Here is a 24,347-nt window from a genome sequence, read left to right on the forward strand (position 1 = left end):
ATTTGTCTGTTTGTCTTTTTATTTTTGGCCATGGCGTTGTCAGTTTGTTTTCGATCTATGAGTTTGACTGTCCCTCTGGTATCTTTCGTCCCTCTTGTACTGCCAATAGTAGAATTGAATGAGGCATTTTAAGTTCTATAACTGTAAAATGTATATGAAATAACTGGAGAATGTGTCCATGTGACACAGATGATGCCCCCGCTTGTATATAACTTTATAAAGACCTATAAAGGGATATAACTCGAGAACGGTAAAAGTGACGCCACCCAAATTCGAACTTGATCTTGTTTTGTGGTAATAAGCAATTTGTATAAGTTTCATTACATTTCGTTGAGGTAAACTTAAGTAAGAGAACGGAAACCAATTTTGGGACGTATGTACGGACGGACGGACAAGGGTAACACTTAATGACCCCTCCGGAGACGGCGAGGGCATGAAAATAGCTGACTATCATAAAAATTGAACGATTTAATATTGCTTACTCCTTGAAGAACTATTCGTTATCTGTCTTTTTACTTATATGTAACTTGTGGTAATTTCATAAATACCTTTGACACATGGCTGTTTAAATGAACTTGCAAATTTGTCCTCTCTTGAGCTGGTCTTAGGTAGCAGGATGCTGTGTCACATCTTTCTCCTTTCTTAATATTAACTTGAATTCTACAGAAACCTATTAAGTTATAGATAATGCATATTTAAAAGGGTTTTCTTGTCGTATAACACACCGAGGGGTGTCAGGATTGATCAAATGAAAGACCAGTCGCAGGGAGATCCACCCTGACAACCCTCGGTGTGTTATACGACAAGAAAAAACTTAAAATATACATTATCAATAACTTATAAACAACTAACAAAGCTGAAATATTTTGGTAAATTTCACTTTGAAACAAGATCGAACACGATTGGATTCCTTCATTCAATCAGCACTTTCCGTCAACAATTTTACAATTGATGAAAATTTACCATAACAAATGCCACACTTTACCGTTGTTACCTGTAAGTTTTACCTTGTCTTTTTTATAAATATGTAATGTGATTATTTATGATAACTATTATTTTCTTAAATCCAGTACGTCAATGCGCAGTCTATTTTTGGAACTCTATGCGACTGTCATACAAGTGAGAGTTTTAGCTAGCTATAAAATCAGGTTTAAATCACCATTTTCTACATTAGGAAATGCCTGTACCAAGATAGGAACATGACAGTTGTTTTCCATTCGTTTGATGTGTTTGAGCTTTTTATTTTGCCATTTTATAAAGGACTTTCCGTTTTGAAATTCCATTGGAGTTCGGTATTTTTGTTATTTCACTTTTTGATTGCTCAGCAGTACCTATACATCAATACTTCTTGATCCTAACACTAAGGTGAAATATTCAGTATACTAGTACGTAAATGTAGATCAGTATCATACGGGTTTCAAAATTTAATATTGCAACAGCTAGCTTTTAATGAATTGTGATGTATAGTTATTGTTGTTTGGATAAAATATTTCTATTAGGGCATAGCGTATTAAGAAACAAGACAAAGGAATAAATTAATTCAGGATGATTACGTTAGCATAAAGTAGAGATGAAAAATTACCCAGTTGAGTTTCACTATTGCAGTCTATTCTATTGAATCCTAACTCTTGAGCAGTCTGTTCTAGTACGTAAATGTAGATCAGTATCATACGGGTTTCAAAATTTAATATTGCAACAGCTAGCTTTTAATGAATTGTGATGTATAGTTATTGTTGTTTGGATAAAATATTTCTATTAGGGCATAGCGTATTAAGAAACAAGACAAAGGAATAAATTAATTCAGGATGATTACGTTAGCATAAAGTAGAGATGAAAAATTACCCAGTTGAGTTTCACTATTGCAGTCTATTCTATTGAATCCTAACTCTTGAGCAGTCTGTTCTAGTACGTAAATGTAGATCAGTATCATACGGGTTTCAAAATTTAATATTGCAACAGCTAGCTTTTAATGAATTGTGATATATAGTCATTGTTGTTTGGATAAAACATTTCTATTAGGGCATGGCGTATTAAGAAACAAGATAAAGGAATAAATTAATTCAGGATGATTACGTTAGCATAAAGTAGAGATGAAAAATTACCCAGTTGAGTTTCACTATTGCAGTCTATTCTATTGAATCCTAACTCTTGAGCAGCCTGTTCATGAAAATATTCCAGCATTGTCATTCTGGACTCGACAATTGTCAATGGTCCGTTCCGTCCACGTAGATCTATAAAATGAAAAGTTAGAAATAGTCGTAGATTTGATATCAATTTTAGAGATGAGGCATTTTGATTGACAGAAAATAATTTTAAGTTGCTCACCTTTTTCTGGTTCATTCTGGCAATCAAAAGAGATGCAAACTTCTTCTGCTTCTGTTTGTTCTTGAGTTAAATCTTTCAAATTTTGCTTATTTCCTACAATTTATCGCATATATTTGGGGTTATTCATATTTATTGCATACATTTCTGACATTGATGACTTCATGCTGATGTATCTGTATCTGAGCGATATATACTTTAAGGGCATCCATTGGAAATCAGCGAAAATGCGTTCGTGGGTTATAATTAAAAGAGTGTATTTTTGCATTACAGTATTTGTTTTATTTCATATCTTTTAGTACACATATTTTTACACTGAACTTGTATATAGCTGATATCGATTCCTAAATGAATTTTACATTTACCTTAACCTTTTACCTTCAAACTAATACCATCTTAATTATTTTGTAACCAGCATGGTATTAATTCAAGATCGTCGCAGTTTTTGTTTGATTTAAGCTGTTTGAAAACATTAGATATTCTGAAATCAACTTGGAATTAGATATATTCTGCTTGAATTGCAATCAAGGTAAATTTTATCCTATAATTTATATAGATCATATATATTATATTTTTTATTCGAGCGTCACTGATGAGTCTTTTGTAGACGAAACGCGCGTCTAGCGTACAAAATTTTAATCCTAGTATCCATGACGAGTTTATATATTTCTACTTAAAGTGTAATTGCAGAGTAAAATTACCTTCATTGTACGTTGATAGGTTGAAAGCAATATTTTTCTACATCACTGTAGCTCCATCCGACAGCGCCCTCTTTCGTCCATGTGGCAAAATCTTTGGGATTTCCGCGGATAAGAGCCATTGCATTTATTTTTCCAGTTCCGCCTAAACATTTTCCTCGAGGCCAGTTGCTTACCTAATAAAGAAAAATAAAATCATATCTACATCGTTGTGGTGGTGTAAAATACGACACAGGCTATTTTGAAATATGGGGACCATAGTTCAAGAGTCATATTACCTTCTGATAGATTATTAAAAAAAATAAGGACATTTCATGTGCCATGGCAATAGTTGTCGTTGTTCGTAATGTTTTTCAATATGATAGAATATTAACAATAAGTAATATAAAGATGGATATCGTTGGTTTGTTTTATCTTGTTGAAAACTTTCCTTTCAAATATTTCGACCGTTTGCAACACTTTACATGTATTTTTGGTTATTTCGACTGTATGCCACACTTAACATGTATTTTTGGTTAATATTTCGACCGTTTGCCACACTTTACATGTAAGTTTGGTTAATATTTTGACTGTTTGCCACACTTTACATGTAGTTTTGGTTATTTTAAAGTTAGATTGCTGTCTCATTAACATTAACCCCATATCTCCTTTTTTAATTCATAATACTAAACAAATGTTTCCAGTAGATCTAAAACAAGACTACCTGATCTTTATTTGCAAAGTGAGAATGCATCTGCGGTATGGTCTTGAATTTCCAGTCTAGATTGCTATTCGAAAAAGCACTCCATAATAATGGTATCTTTGTCAGGTCGTCATCTATGTCTGACCCACCAGCCTCTAATAGTAGGATTTTATCAGATCCTTCAGACAAACGTGTAGCAACGATTCCTCCTGCCGACCCTGCTCCCACTGCAAAACACCAATCATTTTTATACCATTTTCATTTGATTTTATTTTACACCAACGTAAGATGAGAAGTCGGTGCCGTACTACATGTATATACTTATATAGTGTTTTAAAAAGTTGCATGCCACTGTCCAATAACATTTTTTTTTAACTATTATTATAAAGTAACATACCTACAATGTAGTCATAACACTCTTCTAGAGGTCTATCAAACACACCAGTTGAGTCTTTTCCGGTAGGTGGAAGCACCGTGGACAAAAAATTAACTAGGGAAGCTACCTGTACTAGTGATTGTCCTAGAAACATCACGTGGTCACCTAAAATTCTTATTTCAATAGAATTAAACATGTTGCATGTTGATATATTTTCACATAAAGTTATCTTTACAGCACAAAATGACGAATTATAGATGTATTGAAAAATTGTGAAGAAATAATTAAATATAACTATTCATATACTTTATGAATATGTACATTGTAACTATGAGAATACACTTCTTTCAATGAAACACATACAAACACAAAACGCTTGAGTAACGTTGTAAATAAACTCATCGTAGATTTCAAGATTAAAATTTTGTACGCCAGACGCATGTTTCATCTACAAAAGACTCATCAGTAACGCTCGAATCAAAAAAGTAAAAATGCCAAATAAAGTACAAAGTTGGAGAGCTTTGAGGACCCAGAATTCCGAAAGGTTTTGCTAAATAAAGCCAAAGTTATCTATTCCTGGGGTAGAAATTCCTTATAATCCGAAAAAATTCAAAGTTTTGTAAACAGTTACAAAATATCCACCAATGTTTCCATGTTCTTTTCGAGGTTGAAATTTCAAGTGTGAAATCAAGTTTCATCTTTGAATAATGGTTGATTGTACAATTGATAAAAATAGAATTCTAGATTAATGTAGTCAGTGATAGGTACTCAGTTCATCATTGATTCAGTTTTGTTGGCTGATGTGAGGCTAAACAGCCACCAATCATTTAAGCAATTCAATGTTGAACTTGGCGTATCACTAACAAATATTCAACATACTAACTCAAATTTAATGCATATTGTAAGATTATGCATGTCACAAGTTGGAAACTAGCCTGTAAGTAATACCATAGTTATAGTATAAAATGCAGACATAATGAAGTAGTTTTCAGTTCAATTATATTAATGAATATTAAGCATTTTAGTGATACTCTCCCAACACATCGAATTAAAAGTCCAAATTCTAACTGGAATTGGCTGTGTATCCATACATCTCACACAATCAAACGAACATGACAAGTCTTGATTAACCATATTCCTATACCCCAAGTCGACAACTTTTGGGGTTCAAAGAAATGGAAAAAAACTATTTACCTTGATAAAATTAATATTAGATGTTGACACACATACATACGTATGAATAATAACACAAAAAGTAAACGGTTCTAGTGAAGCATGGACCTATGCATAACATCAACCATACAGGTAAAAATCCATACGTGTTTAAAGTCATTCACCCTTACCTATGATATAGGCTTATTTCCATTTCGACTCAGCTGCTAAATTCTCTTCTCAAAATAATCCTCTTAAACATGAAACGGATTCCAAGTAGTTAACATTATTATTTTGAATGCAATTTAAATATAGAGCATGTGTTTGTGCTTCGTAGTAATCTGATGAGTCTTGGGAGTTTGTTCTAATGTTGTGCTGTTACGCCATTGTCCTAGGTTAGGAAGGTCTGTATTCTTTAACTTTATAGGTTTTTTTCTTTATTCTTTACTTTTTTCTGCCCATTATGCTCTATTCTTTATATTTTAGGACGCCATTATTCTCTATTCTTTATATTTTAGAGCCATGTTATTATCTATTCTTTGTTTTGCCTATTTGATTCTGTTCTTACTGCCCCTATTTTTTTCTATCTACCCCTCCTCATTTTCTTGCCCATTTTTCTCTGTACTGTAAACCCAATTCAGAACCTCAGTTAGGGAAGGATTTAACCACACAAACATGTTTACCCCATACGGTGACCTATAATTGCTTACAACCACGTCATTTGGATAGTTGTCTCATTAGCAATCATACAACATCTCCCTGGTTTTTGTTTTTATATCTAACTAATTTAGAAAAGGATCATCCTGTATATTATTTATTTTTATTTGAGTGGAATCCAAAGCATTCACACAAATACAAAAACATCATAAGATTTTGTTTGGAGGATATTTACAAATCACTACACATTTTCATATGAAATGAAAAATAATATAATAAAATGCGTAAAAGATGCGCTACATTGGGTTAAATACTTTCAAAGAAATTAATACTTGAACTTCTAATTGATGTTCTACAGAAATATTTTGAAGGAAATGAAATTTTTAATTATTGTAGCAATGCGATTAAAGCATTTAAAGAACTCTAAAATTCTATGTTTTTCTGTGTGGTTTAACGATAAAGCAACTTGAAACAGTTAATTTGTAATTCGTTCTGATGTCAGAGTACAGATTGGTATCATAAGGACATGTACTTTCCACTTGGACTTTGATATTAAATTAGCTATCCGAATACTCCTAGGTCGTTAGTTCCTTTTTCATCGTTGACTTCCTAAATTGGTCCATTATTCTCTATTTTGTAAACCCCACTCAGAACCTCGGTTATTTAAAGAACCTTAGCTTTTACTCTTTCTTTTTTTTTAACTATATAGAAATTTGAAACACGCCTGAAAAAGAGAGACGAAGGATACCAAAGGGACATTCAAACTCATAAGCCGAAAACTAACCGACAACGCCAGGACTAAAAAAGAAACAGAAAAACATAAAAACAACAGCACACACAACGAGTTGAATTGACGATTACCACTTTTTCATAAATCGCTGGTTCTCTGTATCTGCATCTACCATTTTCTACATAAGGAAATCCCTGTACCAAGTCAGGAATATGACAGTTGTGCTCTATTCGTTTGAACTTTTGATCTTGCCTTTTGATAATGGACTTTCCGTTTTGAATTTGCCTTGAAGTTCGGTATTTTTGTTATTTCACTTTTTATTGCATCGAGGATATCAACTCGAGTTTTTTTTTTTTTTCGACTGGAGAGAGAGCATCTATTGGCGGTGTTGGAGAGTTGTTTTGAAACTCTCAGCTGACTAAGGGCACACTATGTCTTTTTCCATCTGGTTGCAATGAATTACAGTTTTTACGGCCAACGAGTTCTTAAATTTTTCAGTTTTTAATTGTGATGCATCAATTGCCTTTGAATTTTTCTTGACTGAATTGATTACTGTTTTGGCACTTTCAAAGTCATCAAAACGTTTAGGTTTAATTCTCATTTTGCTTTTATTGTAACAACAAAATTGTCAGGATTTATAGCTGGAACAAAACCCGCAACCACCTTGTACAGAAATACTACTCGCTCTTTAGTTCTTCTTGACTGTAGATTGTCTAGTTCTCAGACGGTTATTATTTGAGGACCGATCCTTCTACTCTAGTCCTTTGTGATGAATCTTGCAGCTCTATGTTAGATCCTTTCTAGTTGGTTTATCCTATTTTTTTTTGTATGGATCCTATAAAATGGTCCCATATTCCATTGTGGATCTTACCAATGAGTTGTAACTGTTTTCATGCAGTTTTTTGGGCAGGACAGTAGATTGCTTTTGAAAAACCCGAGTGTTGAATTGGCTTTCTTGGCTACATTTGAGATGTGGGTTGTCCATTTTAAGTCATTTGATTTTTGTAAACTCAGATATGGTTTGTGTTTGAACTGTTGGAGTATGTGTCCATCTAGGCTGTACAATTTTTGCCATTTTTTATCCTTTCAAATGTTCAGAGTGTAACATTTCATTGCGTTGAAGCGCATGCCTCAGTCTTTGGCCCATATATCTAGGTTTACTTGATCTTGTTTTCTCTTATTTTCTGCTTTTTTCACATTTCTCGACCGGTGTGAGAAAAATATTTCTCATCTGTAGACAAAAATTTGTTCTCGGCAAATGATTGGTCGAAATTTAATTATGACGTCAATTTTTCTTGGTTTCTTCTGAATTTACTATTGTAACGTTATGAAAAAGGCGACCTTGCCTGATGATGTCACATGTAAAGAACAAAACTGTGTGCAAATTTTTAAAAAGGAACGATAAACTTTGCTTAGATATCGTCTAAAATCATTAGAGAAACAGATTCCACCACTATAACTCGTGTTTTAAGATGTTTCTCCACTCTCACAGTTAAATTTTAATTCCTTCAAAAGTTCGGCAAGCCTCGCACTTTAAATATTAACATTTAACTGTCTCAAGTGGAGAAATATCGTAACACACTTGATGCAGTGGTGGAATCTATATGTAGCAATATGTGATAGGGTTGTGATTTAATGTACCTGTATAGCAGCCAATCATCGGTAATATGCCTTACTGTTAATTTAACTGCATCTGGCAGGTCATTAATGTGGTAGACAAAGAGGAGAGGTCTGAGTACGGGTCCTTGTGAAACTCTGGAGTCAACTGTAGCTTCTTCTGATACATTTCCATCAATGACAACCTTCATCTTTCTTTGCGTAAAGAACATTTCTAGTCGTTTATTAAGTGGTCCTCTCACACTATATTCATCTAGTTTATGTAGTTATGGCGTTGTCAGTTTGTTTTCGACTTATGAGTTTGAACGTCCCATTGGTATCTGTCGCCCCTCTTTTATAGTGTGGAACGGTGTCAAATGCTTTCGAAAAGACCAGGATTGCGACATCGACTAGGCTTTCGCCTCTCTTTTATGGCGTGGAACGGTATCAAATGCTGTCGAAAAGTCCAGGATTGCGACATCGACTAGGTTGCAAGCATCATGTGATTTCATGAAGTCATGCAGTGTGATTAATAGTTGTGTTTCACCTGGGTAGTCTGTCCAAAATCCACTGTTAAGTGATGTTAGTACCATGCACTTGTCTAGATGGTTCAGCCAATGTTTACAGATGTGTTTTAAGATTTTACATAGCACAGAGGTCAGTGACACCGGTCTATAATTTGCATGAGCGTGTTTGTCTCCTTTTTTAAATACGCTCGAGATGTTTGCGTTTAACCAGTCTCTGGACATTTGGTATATGACTGTAAGTCATGGTACGTGTTAGTTGTTTATAGCATTCCTTAAGGCTTTTTTTTTGTTGTGCCATCTTGTCTTGATGCTTTTGATTGGTTTAGTTATCTTAGCAATTTTTCAACCCCTTCTGGTCTAATTTCTAGGGTTGTATTGTGTTTTAGGTGCTTTGTTGTTTAAGGCAGCTAGTACTCTCCGATATGTACTTCGTGTCTTTTGTTAGGGTTTTTATGTGTTTTGTATCGATCTGATGAGTAAAGCCCTTTTGAACTGATTTTTATAGTTTGTTTTATGTTGTACTGTTACACCACTGTCCAAGGTTAGGGGGAGGGTTTGGTGACAGCAACCATGTACATTTCTATACGCGCCTGTCCCAAGTCAAGAACCTGTTATTCAATGGTTGTTGTTTGTTGCTATGTGTCACATTTGTTTTTAGTTAATTTGCACTTAGTTACACGTTATTTTTGTTGGCTTTACTTTTTACAATGTTTCCTATGTTTACATATCTGTTTGTGTATTATTTATATTTAAAGATATGTCCTACTCAAATTTTTCATATAGTTAGACAATAAGTCATGACTGGAAATTTTAATGGCATCTGTTTAGTTGTTTAACTGAATGATCTTTCCATATGATTTGTTTAAGAGGGTGCTACTTCTTGTTTTGGGTACTGGTCAATATCTTCTTGAACAAATCATTGTGACAGACTTCTACCGCTCTTAGACTCTTAAATGTTAACACTGTTTGATGTTTAACTACCTTTGTCTTTCCTATATTTTAAATTTTAATACATATATGACAATCAGATGTAAATGAAAGCTATAGGTACGAAGACCATAACCATAATGACTTTTGAAAGTTTATTAAGTAGCTTTCCATTATTTTAAAATTTGAATTTGTTATTCTTGGACAATTCTAAAAATTCAACGAATAATTTGACTTTAAGATACATGTATTTGCTGTTTGAAATTTCTAACCCAAGATAAGTTTACAATGTATTCTAGATAAGTGACTTTGTTAGTTCATCATGATGCTGATTATAATGTTACTTTACATTATTTCTTATAAATACTGTTCTCTGCTAAAATCAAAATATGTGCAATTCCACCGATATTTTTCGTTCTTTTAAGCCATTTGCTATCATAAAAATGATGTCAAAATGTAGATCAGTATATTGAAGGAAGTTTTGTTGAGAAAACTTTGAATGATAATTATATCCCTATAACATCCATTTCCATATCAGCCACTTCATGCGAAAAGTTACAAAACATGATTTTGATACACCTTATAAGACACGTTGTTAAAGTTCATTAAAATATTTTTAAAAACGATTTTTCCGTATTAATGTTAACATTCATAAAATTGACAATTATGTCCCGAATTAGTCAGTTAAAACAGAAAAAGACGTAGAAATCTATGCATTTTTGTTCTGAGTCTAAATCAAACTTTTTACAACACTTAAGAGAGAAAAAGTCAACATTTTTTAGCATCTCTACCTATGCCTAAAGAAAGGAACACAACAGATAAACGTATGGGAAAATGCAAAAATGATGTCATCGTGTGTTTTAGAAATTGAAATTTAAGTTATTTAATATTATATAAATTAACCGTCTTTGGACGGGATTCAAACCGTTACCCCATTAAATTGCATTGATTTCTGCTCTGTAAGCGAGAGCCTTATCCCCACTGCTACCCGAGTGAACTTAATCCATTGGCAAGTAAAGACATTTAAACTATACATGGAAAACTGAATAATACATGTGAAATAATTGAGGAAGATCTTTAGAAAACAAGGGGGTGAATGGACTGAAATGTGTGCAAATCTTACAGGTTAATTGTCTTAGGAAAAGTAACGGTGTTTTATAGATCACAAGTCTGCTACCAATCATTATGCACACATTTTGTATTTCGCAAATTTGTCGTTTTTGTACATTTTTGCATGGACTGGATCATATATGAATTGATATTTAGCAAACTAGCAAGTAGTTACTAATCTCATGCTTAAAAGGAGGGGGCAATAGGGGTCCGTTAACATGCTAACAACACCTCGAGTTTGGTAAAAACAGTTAACAACAAATAAAAAATGCTGATATAACAGTTAACACCAACTTTAACTAATTAACAGATAACATTGGTGTAAAAACTTCAAAAACACTTAACAACCATATTGAAAAATCGAACAATGTTAATTAAGGTAGTTCATTGTTCTATCCGGATATACGATAATCAGGGGGGGGGTATATTTCATCGAGGGAAGAACTTTTCACGTCCGGGAATTTTTCTACGTGTCACATTGCAAGATGTTTGAGTGGTCGACATGGTTGAGTGGTCGACTGCGGGTCTTTGCGATGCACCAGGGGTTGGGGGATTTCATAGAAAAGAGAAATTGTCACCTCGTGGAAATGTTCTACGAGGACCATCGGAAGAAATTTTAGCGCTTTGTTATAGCGGTAATGATCCTTCCGCAGGTTCACTTACGGAAACCTTGTTACGACTTTACTTCCTCTAGGCGTTCAAGATTGCGCGTCTTTTTGGCGCACCGGTACGGTTGTTGCCAACCATTTCCGGGTCCAATCCGAGGTGTTCACTAAAAACGCCCAATCGGGAGTAGCGACGGGCGGTGTATACAAAGGGCAGGGAGGTAATCAACGCGAGCTAATGACTCGCGTTTACTGGGAATTCCTCGTTCATGGGGAAGATTTACAAGCCCTCATCCCTAGCACGAAGGAGGTTTAACGGGTTACCCGACCTTTCTAGGCAAGGGCAGAGACACGCTGATTCATTCAGTGTAGCGAATGTGTGGCTCCAAACATCTAAGGGCATCACAGACCTGTTATTCCTCAATCTCGTGTGGCTAAACGCCACTTGTCCCTCTAAGAAGTTGCACCGACGCAAATGGGGATCGGCGAACTATTTAGTAGGCTAGAGTCTCGATCTTTATCGGAATTAACTAGACAAACCGCTCCACCAACAAAGAACGGCCATGCACTTCCACCCACCAAATCAAGAACACATCTCAATCTGTCAATCCTTACAGTGTCCGGGCCGGGTGAATTTTCCCGTTTTGAGTCAAATTAAGCCGCAGGCTCCGCTCTTGGTTGTGCCCTTCCGTCAATTCCTTTAAGTTTCAGCTTTGCAACCATATTTCCCCCGGAACGCAAAAACTTTGGTTTCCCGGGGGCTGCCTGCCGAGTCATTGTAGCAACTCCGGCGGATTGCTAGTTGGCATCGTTTATGGTCAGAACTACGACGGTATCTGATAGTTCTTGATCGAATGCTTTCGCAGTAGTTCGTCTTACGGCGATCCTAGAATTTCACCTCTAACACTGTAACACAAATGCCCCCGTCAATCACTCTTAATCATTACCTCGAGCTCCGAAAACCAGCAAAATAGAACCGAGGTACTATTCCATTATTCCATGCACCATTATTCAGGCGATATTGCCTGCTTTGAACACTAGTTTTTTCAAAGTAAATGCTCCGGTGACCCGAGGAACTCAGTCAAGAGCATCTAGTTCGAAAATCGGGAGGTAGGTCAGGGTGAGTAGTAACCGACAGGCGTCGGACCTCAAGCCTCGACCCGGGATCTAACTACGAGCTTTTTAACTACAACAACTTTAAGATACGCTTTTTGAGCAGGAATTACCGCGGCTGCTGGCATCAGACTAGCCCTCCAATAGATCCTCGTTAAAAGGTTTAAAGTGTACCCATTCCAATTACGGGACCTCGAAAGAGTCCCGTATTGCAATTTTTCGTCACTACCTCCACGTACCAGGAGTGGTTAATTTGCGGGCCTGCTGCCTTCCTTGGATGTGGTTGCTTTTTCTCATGCTCCCTCTCCGGAATCGAACCCTGATTCCCCGTTACCCATTACAACCATAGTAGACATATCACGTACCATCGAAAGTTGATAGGGCAGACTTTTGAAAGATACGTCGCCGGCGCGAGGCCGTGCGATCAGCATAAAGTTATCCAGTCTCACCAATCCGACGGGCCCTTGCGAATCCGACTGGTTTAGATCTAATAAACGCACTCTTTCCGCGAGGTCAGAGCCGTGCTTCATGTTTGAGCTCTAGAATTACCACAGTTATCCAAGTAGGATTGTACGATCTAAGGAACCCTAATTGATTTAATGAGCCATTCGCGGTTTCACTATGTAAAAAGTATGTACTTAGACATGCATGGCTAAATCTTTGAGACAAGCATATGACTACTGGCAGGATCAACCATGCAGATAAGTACCTGCAACCTTTTTTTTCTTTGGTTTGTTCCGTATCGGTATCGGCCGAAAGCCAAGGTGACATGGACATTGAAGGGGGAAGTTCGGGCCGCGCGTTACCCTACTGTCCCAATTCTTCGTTGCACCTCGCCACCAGCCTGTCGTGTCATCTTTTATGCATTTTGTTTTTCCCATTGTTTGTTCCGTCTGGTTGGGATTCGTTTGTGTTGACGTTTTTCTCAGTCGGAGAAAACAAGTTGTTCGTTCGGACGAAGAAAGCAAGCCAAACCGACGCAACCAACACCACGATAGTAATGACTCGGAGTGGATAAACCAAGCCCTATCCCCATCCTCGCCCTCCTCCGTCGTGCCGGAGTGGCGTGTATTATTTTTTCTTTTTTTCTTTTTCGCCTCTCCTTTCTTTCTACCTTGCACTAGCCGTTTCCCGGTTGAGACAGAGGCAACCTTTGTGAGACGTGTCAGATGCGATGATACAACGCTAGTACCGTTGGACTGATTTTTGCCTGCGTCTCTTGACCAATGTTTTGTACCTGGACTGTCTTGGCTGACCGTAACCGGCGGCGTAGGGTCGTACAGCCACTATGTAGCATTTACCAACTGACTTTTCGTGGGAGATCGGACAGGATCAGCGGGCCCGCACTCTTCTACTCTCCTTTAGTATCCCAGCAGTGTAGATCGGGTCTTCACTGCTCCCATGATATGAAGTTGCACTTGGCGCCTGGGGATTCCAAGATTTCATATATACGCCGCAACCAGGGCGGGTACGGTCGGCCGTCAACCCAATGGTCTCCGCTATGTACCTGACACATTATTTGTTTGCCGTTCTAGCCGGGAAGGAATTTTCAAGATTTTAAAATTTTTCTACGAGGACCTATTTTTACATATTTGCTGTTTATGTTACTCATTTGAGGGAGCACCGTAAAAAAACAGATTAACAGCAAATTTAATGTGATAAGTGTGAATCTTGAAAATTCTTATAAATAACAGATAAATTATATCAGAACAGTGAACACTCTAAGTGTCAAGTAACAGTTAACAGGAATCCCATATTCATATAAAACAGTTAACATTGATAATTTTAACAAAACAGATAACAGACAGTGGGTTGAAAATAGTTAACAGTTTATATGTATTTCAAATAACAGTTAACAACACCTTGAAATAGCCCAACACAGGTTAACAGTAAAGGGTAATCCCCCCTTCTTAAAACAAATCAGCGATTTATATTACAGTTTTTATCTCACATTGCAAAAAAAAGGCCAGTTTGAGCTTTCCCATTTGTTGACATTCATTATCTGTCGTCATCCATTCATTTTACAAAATTCGTATCCTGTGAAACTACTTGAACTGAACCAAATTTGGCCACAATACTGTTTTTGGGTATCTTACAGAGAAATAGGGGTTAAATGCAAGAATTGTCTATTAATTTGAAAACTGTTATAGATAAAGAAAATCTGACAAGAGTTAAAATACACAGAATGTCAACATATACATACTGTCTTTTTTTTACCAAAATTGTCAGTGGACCTCATTTGAATTATTGCCCTTAAATGAGGATTTTTACGATTTTGTTTGTCTATTATCTTGAAAACTTAAATAGATAATTAGAAACTTTAAAGGCAAATGTGATCAGCAATTCAAGATTTACAAATAATTGACATGGTCGTAATTGTCATTTGACATCTTAAAGGAGTTATTGCTCTTAAATAATGAATTACCAATTGTTTGTGTTTTTGCTCATTATCTTGAAAACTATAATAGATAAAGAAATACTTAATCAGTAAAAATTATCAGCAGGGTTGGATCTACGAAGGCCGAAATTGCCAGTCGAATCCTTTCAGGAGTTATAACCCTTGAATGATGATTTTTTTTACCTATTTTTTCCTTTTTAGTAAAACCATTTATATCAAGAAAAACCACAAAATTGATTCGCAAAACAAGATCTACAAACTGTTCAGAAACAGCAGAAATTGTTAGTCAACTCCTTACAGGAGTAATTGACCTCCTATCATGATGTTCTCCTTTTTTGGTGAGAAACCATAGACAATAAAGACAAACTGAAAATGATAAGCAAAACGAGATCTACAAAAATAAAGAACAGATGAAACTATAAGATGACTCCTTATATGAGGCATTGCCCCTAAATGGTGATGTTTTATCTTTTCACTAATTTGGGTAAAAACTAAAGAAGATAGTAGAAACTGTAAACAACAATTTTGATCTGTAAGACAATTTCTACAAATTTGTCAAAGAAGAAATGTCAGAAAACGTCTGACTGATGATTTATGGCCATCCAGCAATTGGCATTGATCATTTTTAAACTACTTTTAGAATAGCTGCGGTGTATCAGGTTATTCTTTAAGGTTACTTTAGGTCGTAATTCTCCTCGTTTATTCAAGTATTTATACATCCTTTCAAATGTTTGTAGTTAGAACGCACCTAATGAAGGTTAACCCAGAAAAGCTCTCGAGAGAGAGGCAAAAGATACCAAAGGGACATTCAAATCATAAGTTAAAAATAAACTGACAACGCCATGGCTAAAATAGAAAAAGACCAACAGACAAACAATAGTACACAAAACACAAGATGAATAAAAATGATAAAGTGTTATTAACATCTTGCATTCATTGTTGACCAGGAAAAGCTCTTAAGATGACTAAATTTATAAAGTGTTATTAACAAATCAAATCAAATCAAATCAATTAACATCTTGCATTCATTGTAAACCCAGAAAAGCTCTTAAGATGAATAAAATTTATAAAGTCTTAATTACATCTTTCATACATAGTATGTGACCGAAGTGTAGATATATATTTAACGAGCTAGAATATAATTCATATTAAATACCTGGAACCAGAGTTTATACCCCTGGGAATTCCTGAAGATAGAATGTGTGAGACTACCTAGATCTAAATATGACACATTTGGAATAACTGCAGCAGGAATATTTCCAAGTGTGGAAATATTCGAAACTGGACTATGATCATGTTGGCAGCATTAAGTCAGAATCTAGATCAATGTTGAATACTAGTAGTACCTAGAGGCACTGGAGCAAGATTATGATTGATTTGAAATACATGTGTATAATATGTTCCAGTGGAAATACATAGATTCAAAAAAATTAAATGTGATCTATGGGGATCAGGTGAAACCAGATTAATACGTCAATTTGAAAATCATGGATTCAGAACGTTATCAATGTGGAACACATCTGGAAGATGACCCTTTGAGAATACAAGGATCAAGAAGGTGATTCGAACGCAATAACAAGAGCCAGCTTGTAGGCTACTTGGAATACCCGTCCCTGTGTAGACAATTTTTGTAAATATACAAGCAGCGCAAAGAAGGGCATATGCTTAAGTCTATGTATAGCTCATACAATAACAAATGATAAGCATATATTTAGATATTAATTAGAAGAATTCTGTTACTGTAATTAGTGTTCGTCTTTTTTTTTTGCGTAAGTACAAGTAAATGTGTCTAGTCAGAGTTAAGCTCAAGTATAAGCTGATAACATTTGACAAAGAATACGATATAGTTGTGTTCAATGGCTTTACCACTAGGAGTAGATGGTGGACAAATTGTCGTGTATTTGTTACATCAGGGAACTCCAATTCCATGGAGTAGGGAATACATCTCACGATAGAAGACTTAAAACATGTGTAGTGATGATAACATAATTCACTGACAAACTATAAACAGTATAAAACTGTAAAATATGTTTACTGTTGACAACAAAATTCAGTTGACATGTAGTACAAACTAAACTATAGAAAATTTTATAAGACGTCTATTGTTGTCACTTGCTATTTTTGATAAAATCAGCAGCTCTTTCGGCTATCATCATTGTCGGACCATTGGTGTTGCCCGAAGGGTTATTTCTCATTACTGATGCATCGGCTACTCTCAGACTTTTTACACCTTTAACCCTAAAAAATACAAAGTAAGTGGTTTTCTGCATAAACAAGATAAAATATGAATGAAGACAAAATCTATAAATGTTGAATATAAAATTTGTCATTTACCTTTATAAATAAGGCAGTGGTGCAATTTTTCAGCTCCGGCAAATAAGCCTTTTATGTGCTATTTTACCGGCTCCGGCAAATTAGCCTCAATAGCGCTATTACGTCGGCTCCAGTAAAATAGCGATTTATATAGAGTTTTGCTATTTTGCCGGTCTTCAAAGTCAGATTTTCAGTATATTTAAAAAGAATACAGAGAATTATAGAAACATACACTTTAATAAGAAAAATATATCGTGTTTAATGAATTTATGCATAGGCAAAGCATGTACATTAAAATTGATATCATACTAAAAATATCCCATAAGATTTGAAATTAAAAGTTACTTTGCATACACTTTAATAGGAAGTCTCTCAGCAAATGTGTCTTTTTTTCACTTATAAGCAACAAGCAAAGCATGAAGCTTAAAATATCTATTCGATTTAAAAATCTTAACAAAAATATCCCATAATTTTTCAAATTAAAAATAAATTTTAACAACATCAAAATGCTGTTTACAAAACCAGTGCCTTGCTTTTGCTGCATTTCTTTTTGGCTTGCACAAGAAAAATGCTGTCACTTCAGAAATGAACTACACATAACACTTGTTTCTTTTGCGTCTTTCACACTTTTGTAAAATGCAGATAATTATACGTATTACATTCAACTTGGATAGGATAAATGCTGTCAATAAATTGCCATGCAACTAGAGCGGGTTTCTACCTGTTCCTCCTCTATCACTAGACCGCCACAACCACTGACTTTGCAATTTCGTTTCCAACAAACCATTCCAAAACAATCAAGTACGTCTCTTTAGTCGCGTTTTGATCAAAAGGATGTGCTTAGTCTTTCATTCCCACTTTGTGGGTTATCCTATTATAGTTTTTGTAATTCCTTTTGGTCTCCCGCGCTTTTTCTCTTATTCGACTTTACCACTTTCACTTCTTCGACTATCGATCAGTGCTAAAGTTTTCATAAAGTCCTTGAATCACGTTTCCACAGTTGCACATATTTGTCCTTCTGAAAGTTCTCAAAAAACTGATTTAACTCAGGCTTCTTATAAGTCAAGGTTTTTTTTGTCAACAAATTGTCGTCTTCCATTTTCGGGCGTCAATGTTTAACAGAAATGAACGTATTTACTGCCACATGTACATGTAGTGTAACGAGTGAAGTTCACCAAAAGTGAATAAACCACAACCTGAAGCCAAAGCAAGGACTAAAAGGTTATGAACATCAAGCCATACATATCATTTGTGCATAAATGGTTTCAATAAAAAAATATGTTTCATTTAGTCTGAAAACTGAACTGAGACTGGCAAAATAGCAAAACTCTCTACAAATCGCTATTTTGCCGGACCGGCAAAATAGCGCTACGGAGGCATAAAATAAAATAGCATCTTAGAGACTATATTTGACACTATATAAGTTTAACAATCACCACCACGAATTGGTTGGCCAACACAAGCCAGTGTCTGTGACTAAACTCACTATTGACATGTTTTCGCGGTCTGAGATCTTAAGATGACATAATTTAGGCATCGTTCCGATCTGTTAACTTGTCCTATTTCTGCTTGTAACATTTCGACGGAGAGTGGATTCGTATGGAGGGGGATGCATTCATAGCAGAAAACGTCTACTCACGTAAGCATCCCGTCTAATCCCTTTTGGAGTGCATGCAATCCCTTTCAATTTGTGTTTTCCTTGATATGTTTTTTTTAATAGATTTATGAGATTCGAACATTGGCAAATTTAAAATGCAGTTGCATTTAATGTTGCCTGTTTCATTTTCATAACCATTAATGCTTTGTTATTTTGTAATTGTTCGAACAAAAAATAAAATTTCAAATGCTATGATTTTTCTTGAAGACCTCTAAGTTTGTCTGTTTCATTTTTATAACCATTAATGCTTTGTTATTTTGTAATTGTTCGAACACCAATTGAAGTTAAATTGCTTTGGTTTTCATTGAAGACCATTATTTCATGGATGTGGTCATTGCCAACTTGTCATTTAGATTACAACAAAAGCATATGGCACTTGTTGTCCCTTCGACCCTATCCACTGACATAAACGTGTTTTAAATATTTACCAACATCTGGATAATTCTTTGACACAACATCTTTTATACATCAAAATGTGAAATGGAATTTTGTTCATGCTTTTTTTTCTGTCCTTCATTACGAGCAATTTCTGCTTGAAAGTACAAAATCGAGAAAAAAAGATTACTAGACGGTGCTCAGTTCGAGTTCAAATGACAGAAAAAAATGTCCATGAAATCAACGGTATCTTTCCAATACTTCCTCTCTTGCTACAATAAAGATGATTATCTTTGAATGGCATTAATGAATTAAAACCATTCGGAAATTTGGTATAAGTCGTTGATGAATTAGGAATTGTGTTGTCAAATGTGGAAAATCAAAAATTTTGGTGTTTGCACACAATTATTATTTACCGTCAAAATATTCTAATTACTTGGAATTCTTCAGAATGCACTGATGATTCAAAACGATAGTTTAATTTCCCTTGAATATTCTGAAATATGGTATGAGCTATAAGTAAGGGTGTGAAAAAGAGATTTAGTTGAAAGTTTTGAAATAGAATAATAAGAAACATCTGAAATCAGACAGAAGAATGCAATATCAGAAATATTTCATGGTTAAACCAAAACAAAAACAGACCGGTGATTGTGAAAAAACATTTACTATTTAAATAGTGTAGCAGAAACGTTTGTTGGATTTCCATATGCATAAAATAATCCTCATCTTACTAGTGGGATCATCATTTATTACATGAATATCCGTTACATAGATTTATTTTTTAATATTTTAAATGTTGTTTTCATTTATTAGAAGTGGGTCGTCACCCCGATGGTATCGCCAGCTTAGTAGTTTGTGGTTCGGTACAGATATGATCTTTAACATTGATATTTTTAAACTCTGTTGATAAATTAAGGAATTAAGAAGAAACATAGTTTACAACTATCTCCATCTTTGGCTTTCTCGTGTTTGGGTTTTAAAGTTCTGATGAAGGTAAATCAAGAAAAGAGCTGTGGACGCACCAAATTAATTATTAGTAAGTCTTTGTATTCACTAGTACTGGGTCGATAACACTGCTGGTGGCTGTAAGTTGACGATGGCTTCTTGAGCTCAGTAATCAGAGCTTCGGTACTGACACGATTTATATCTTTTTTTTCTAAAATTCCCCGCTGATAAATTAAGACATGAGTACTAAGGTTTCAGCAACACCGTTTTCGTATGTCATCCCATGAATCAGTCTAAAATACTAGTACGTTTGTTTCTAAGACGCTCAGAAATTTGATATTTGAGGTCGTTACAAATCACGAAGGGTTCTATTCTATTGATATTTTATATTTTCTACGTGCATGATGTTATGGACCTATAAGAACCAAAAAACTAAATAAAGTGAAAACAGAAACATATTGCAGTCCTGTATATAAATATATAAGAAACAAAGTACACATTCATGTACATGTACAAGCAAATTATTTCCTTTGAGCAAAATAAAATAAAAAAATAAAAAATGAAAACAACACGTTATAAATTTAATGCGTCCAAATCGCTTTTCTGGATTTACCTGCATCAGGAAAGCTCAAAGTCGAATATTTGAAAGTCAAGGATGCATGAAACCAAAACAGTTGAAGCGCCATATAATCAAAAATGACCTAAAATAATCGCCAATTTCTTCTTAGGCAAACTAGCCTGAGGGAGTTGAAACCTTAGTAAACTGTACTTGTTTTCTATATAAATAAGAAGATGTGGTATGAGTGCCATTGAGACAACTCTCCATCCAAGTCACATTGTGTAAAAAGTAAACAATTATAGGTCAAAGTACGGCCTTAAACACAGAGCCTTGGTCCACACCTAACAGCAAGCTATAACGGGCCCTAAAATGACTAGTGTAAAACAATTCAAACAGGAAAACCAACGATCCAATCTACATGATCTATATAAAAAACGAGAAACGAGACACATTTTAAGAACCACATTAACAAACGACAACCACTGAACAACAGGTTCCTGACATAGGACAGGTGCAAACAAATGCAGCGGGTTTAAACGTTTTAACAGGCGCCAACCTCTACCGTATCCTGAAATAGTAGTGTAACATTACAACATAGAAAGACACACTATAAAATATCAACTGAAATGGCTACCTGAGTTGAGGATCGACAACAGCAGTTGTATCATCGTCTGATCCCATCCTGCAGGAACTTGTTTGATGGTTTGCTTGATTGGCAAAATGGCGAACCATACATCTCCAATAATTGTCCTCATCATATTCTTCTTCACTGCAATGGCCAGGTGTGTCGTGTCTAATTAACGTGGCTCCTATGCTCTTCCATGACTTAGTTTCTTGAAGTTTTTGCAAAAATCGAATTCCTGCAGTATATTTGAAAATATCCATTTAAACTGCAGTTGATAATCGGAAGTTAATTAATGTAAACGAAGTATCCTTCTGGAGTACTTGACATCACTTCAAGCTTTAAAAGGAGTGTATTGTAAGATAAAATGTTGATTGTCTTTTATTCTTTGTCTGTACCATGCAATTGTAGCTTTTTAATTGATGTGTTTGAGTATTCGCCTCTTGATTTTGATGTCGACTTACTTTATATATCCTTTGCTATCTATTCATTCACCATGAGTGCATTGGTTGTTTCGTACGTTTCGAAAAGCGGGTTCTTCTGAAGCATTTCAAATGTGATCGTTTCAGAGTTTTCCTTGTTGTATAAAAATATTGAGATTTGGTATGATTGGCAATGAGACAACAATCCATCAAAGTCCAAACGAGGTAAATGTAATATGTTTTCTCGCATTTTTTTTTTTTTGAAGTCCATTTCTATTTTAGGATATTATTCAAATAAAATAGACATAAATTGACACTCTTAATAAATTATCAGTCAGGATAAAGAAATCACGATGATAATTAGGATAGCAATTTATTAGTTAGTTCGTTTAACTATCATATTCATTTTGCAGACATATCTTGTTAATCTACCATGGATTATCCTTACAAACAAAAACAAAAATTTTGTGTTTAACCTTGCTCATCTCAATATACCTTTGACAAATGTCTCAACATCCTCTGAATCAGAAAGATACATTGGATCAATAACAGGCTTGTCTGACGAATTAGTTGTTGACAGCGTAATTGTTCCTCTACTTTTTGCATGCAGCAAGTTCATAATAACCACAAAACTATTAGGATCTGTTCGTTTAGCAAGCTCTTCCTTTACCTAAATTGTAAATAAACGCACCATAGATGCCAGGCTTAACATTTTGTACGCCAGACGCGCGTAACGTTTACAATAGACTCGTTAGTGATGCTCGAATCAAAAATGTTAAAGGCCAAATAAAGTACGACGCTGAAGCGCATTGAGGACCCAAAATTCAGAATTGTTTTGCCAAATACAGGTAAGGTAATCTATTACTTTGGTAGTATAAATCCTTAGTATTTCAAAAAATCAAAGTTTTGTAAGCACTTAATTCATAATTATGACCATATCAATGATAAATCATGTTAACACAGAAGTGCTGACTATTGGGCTGGTGATACCCTAAATACGGATACCTCCACCAGCAGTGGTATCGATCCAGTGGTTGTTAATAAACTCATCATAGATACTAGATTTAAATTTTGTACAGCAGACGCGCGTTTCGTCTACAAAAGACTCATCATTGACGCTCGAATCAACAAAATTAAAAAGGCCAAATAAAATACGAAGTTGAAGAGCATTGAAGACTCCAATTTGCCATAAAACGTACACAAAGTAATTAAACATTACTATGTTTATATCTTGCATTTATTATTAGAATTGAATTATATTGGTTTATATATAGCATTTACTTAAATAACAGTTTTGACGTTTTATCCATATGTATTACAAGATTTGTCTACTATGCTAGGGGTGTATGTATTGCTTGATATTGAATATTTAATCTATATATTGCCCACCAATTTTTTCACATTTTTTACCTATAATGTCTGTTTGTTTTGCTCACACATTGTTGTCAATTTAAGGTGGTATGGGAGTATAAATTAAGAATGATAGAATTTGTTCATACTTTGCCAAAACGTAGTATATATTGAGATATGTTCAAAAATATAATAAAAACTGATTGGTCACCGAGCATTTTCTCAAGCTACAGGCTGTGACAAAATGATACATTTTGTGTGGATTTTACAGAAAAAACATCATTATGTGATTAGAAGCTAAACTAAATGAGAGAATTGTAAAATGAAATACGAGAAGATAGCTTTTAGAAAATGATTGAGAATATTGAAAGAAAAGGTAGAGTCACCGTACGTTTTTTCCGGCAGAAATACAAAATAGCAAAATTTCATGTAGATTCCTTCAGAACATGCACTATTTCAGAGTTACCTCCCCTTAAAATGCCAATTTAAATAAAGCAAAAATCATGCAAACATAATCTAAGCTTGTAAAAATATTAATATTTATAAGTTAAAATATTATAAATGTATTCATTTCAATGAAATTCCCATTAGTTATCTGCATTCCACACCAAATGTTGCCAATTTGAGCGAAAATCTGGACCTTAGGTTCTCAGTTAATTACAATCCAAGATGGCGAAAGACACCCTTACTACCTTAATAGAATTCTATGCGACTGTCATGCAAGTGAGAGGTTTAGCTAGCTATATAACCAGGTTAAATCCACCATTTTCTATATAAGGAAATGTATGTACCAAATCAGGAAGATGACAGTTGTTTTCCATTCGTTTGATGTGTTTGAGCTTTTGATGAAGCCATTTGATAAGGGACTTTCCGTTTAGAATTTTCCTTGGAGTTTGATATTTTTGTTATTTTACTTTTATGATGTCGTTTTGCATACTCATATTATTACGTTAAATCATTATTTGTGAAATATTCTCTTAGATTTAATCATTATGTATAAACATAACTTTTGAGCGGAAAAGTTTCCATATTGTTTTGTTATTAAGTATTTTAAATCTTTAGTTTTTATTAAGTTTCTTTATGATAGATTATTATTGTCATGACATTGAATATAGAAATGATGTTAAACATACACACATTAGCGGAATGGGCAAAAATTAAAATCCATGTAAATAGTATCGATCCGTTGAAGAATGTTGTACACTGTATAA

At 34.7% G+C, this 24,347-nt stretch overlaps 1 protein-coding gene and 1 long non-coding RNA gene across 2 annotated transcripts in view; both read right to left on the reverse strand.

The window, feature by feature from the left end:
- The window catches only part of LOC127711882 (glucose dehydrogenase [FAD, quinone]-like), a 41,107-nt gene that overhangs the window by 7,435 nt on the left and 9,325 nt on the right, over positions 1-24,347 (reverse strand). The window lies entirely within an intron of this gene.
- LOC127712098 (uncharacterized) lies at positions 3,068-5,306 on the reverse strand. The gene is made up of 4 exons (XR_007986934.1): positions 5,273-5,306; positions 4,100-4,251; positions 3,724-3,929; positions 3,068-3,196 (listed from the first exon to the last, which is right to left on the reverse strand). It is a non-coding gene; the product is annotated as an uncharacterized LOC127712098 (long non-coding RNA).

Source organism: Mytilus californianus, unplaced genomic scaffold, assembly GCF_021869535.1.
Source record: "Mytilus californianus isolate M0D057914Y unplaced genomic scaffold, xbMytCali1.0.p SCAF_8, whole genome shotgun sequence".
NCBI classification, from domain to species: Eukaryota; Metazoa; Mollusca; class Bivalvia; order Mytilida; family Mytilidae; genus Mytilus; species Mytilus californianus.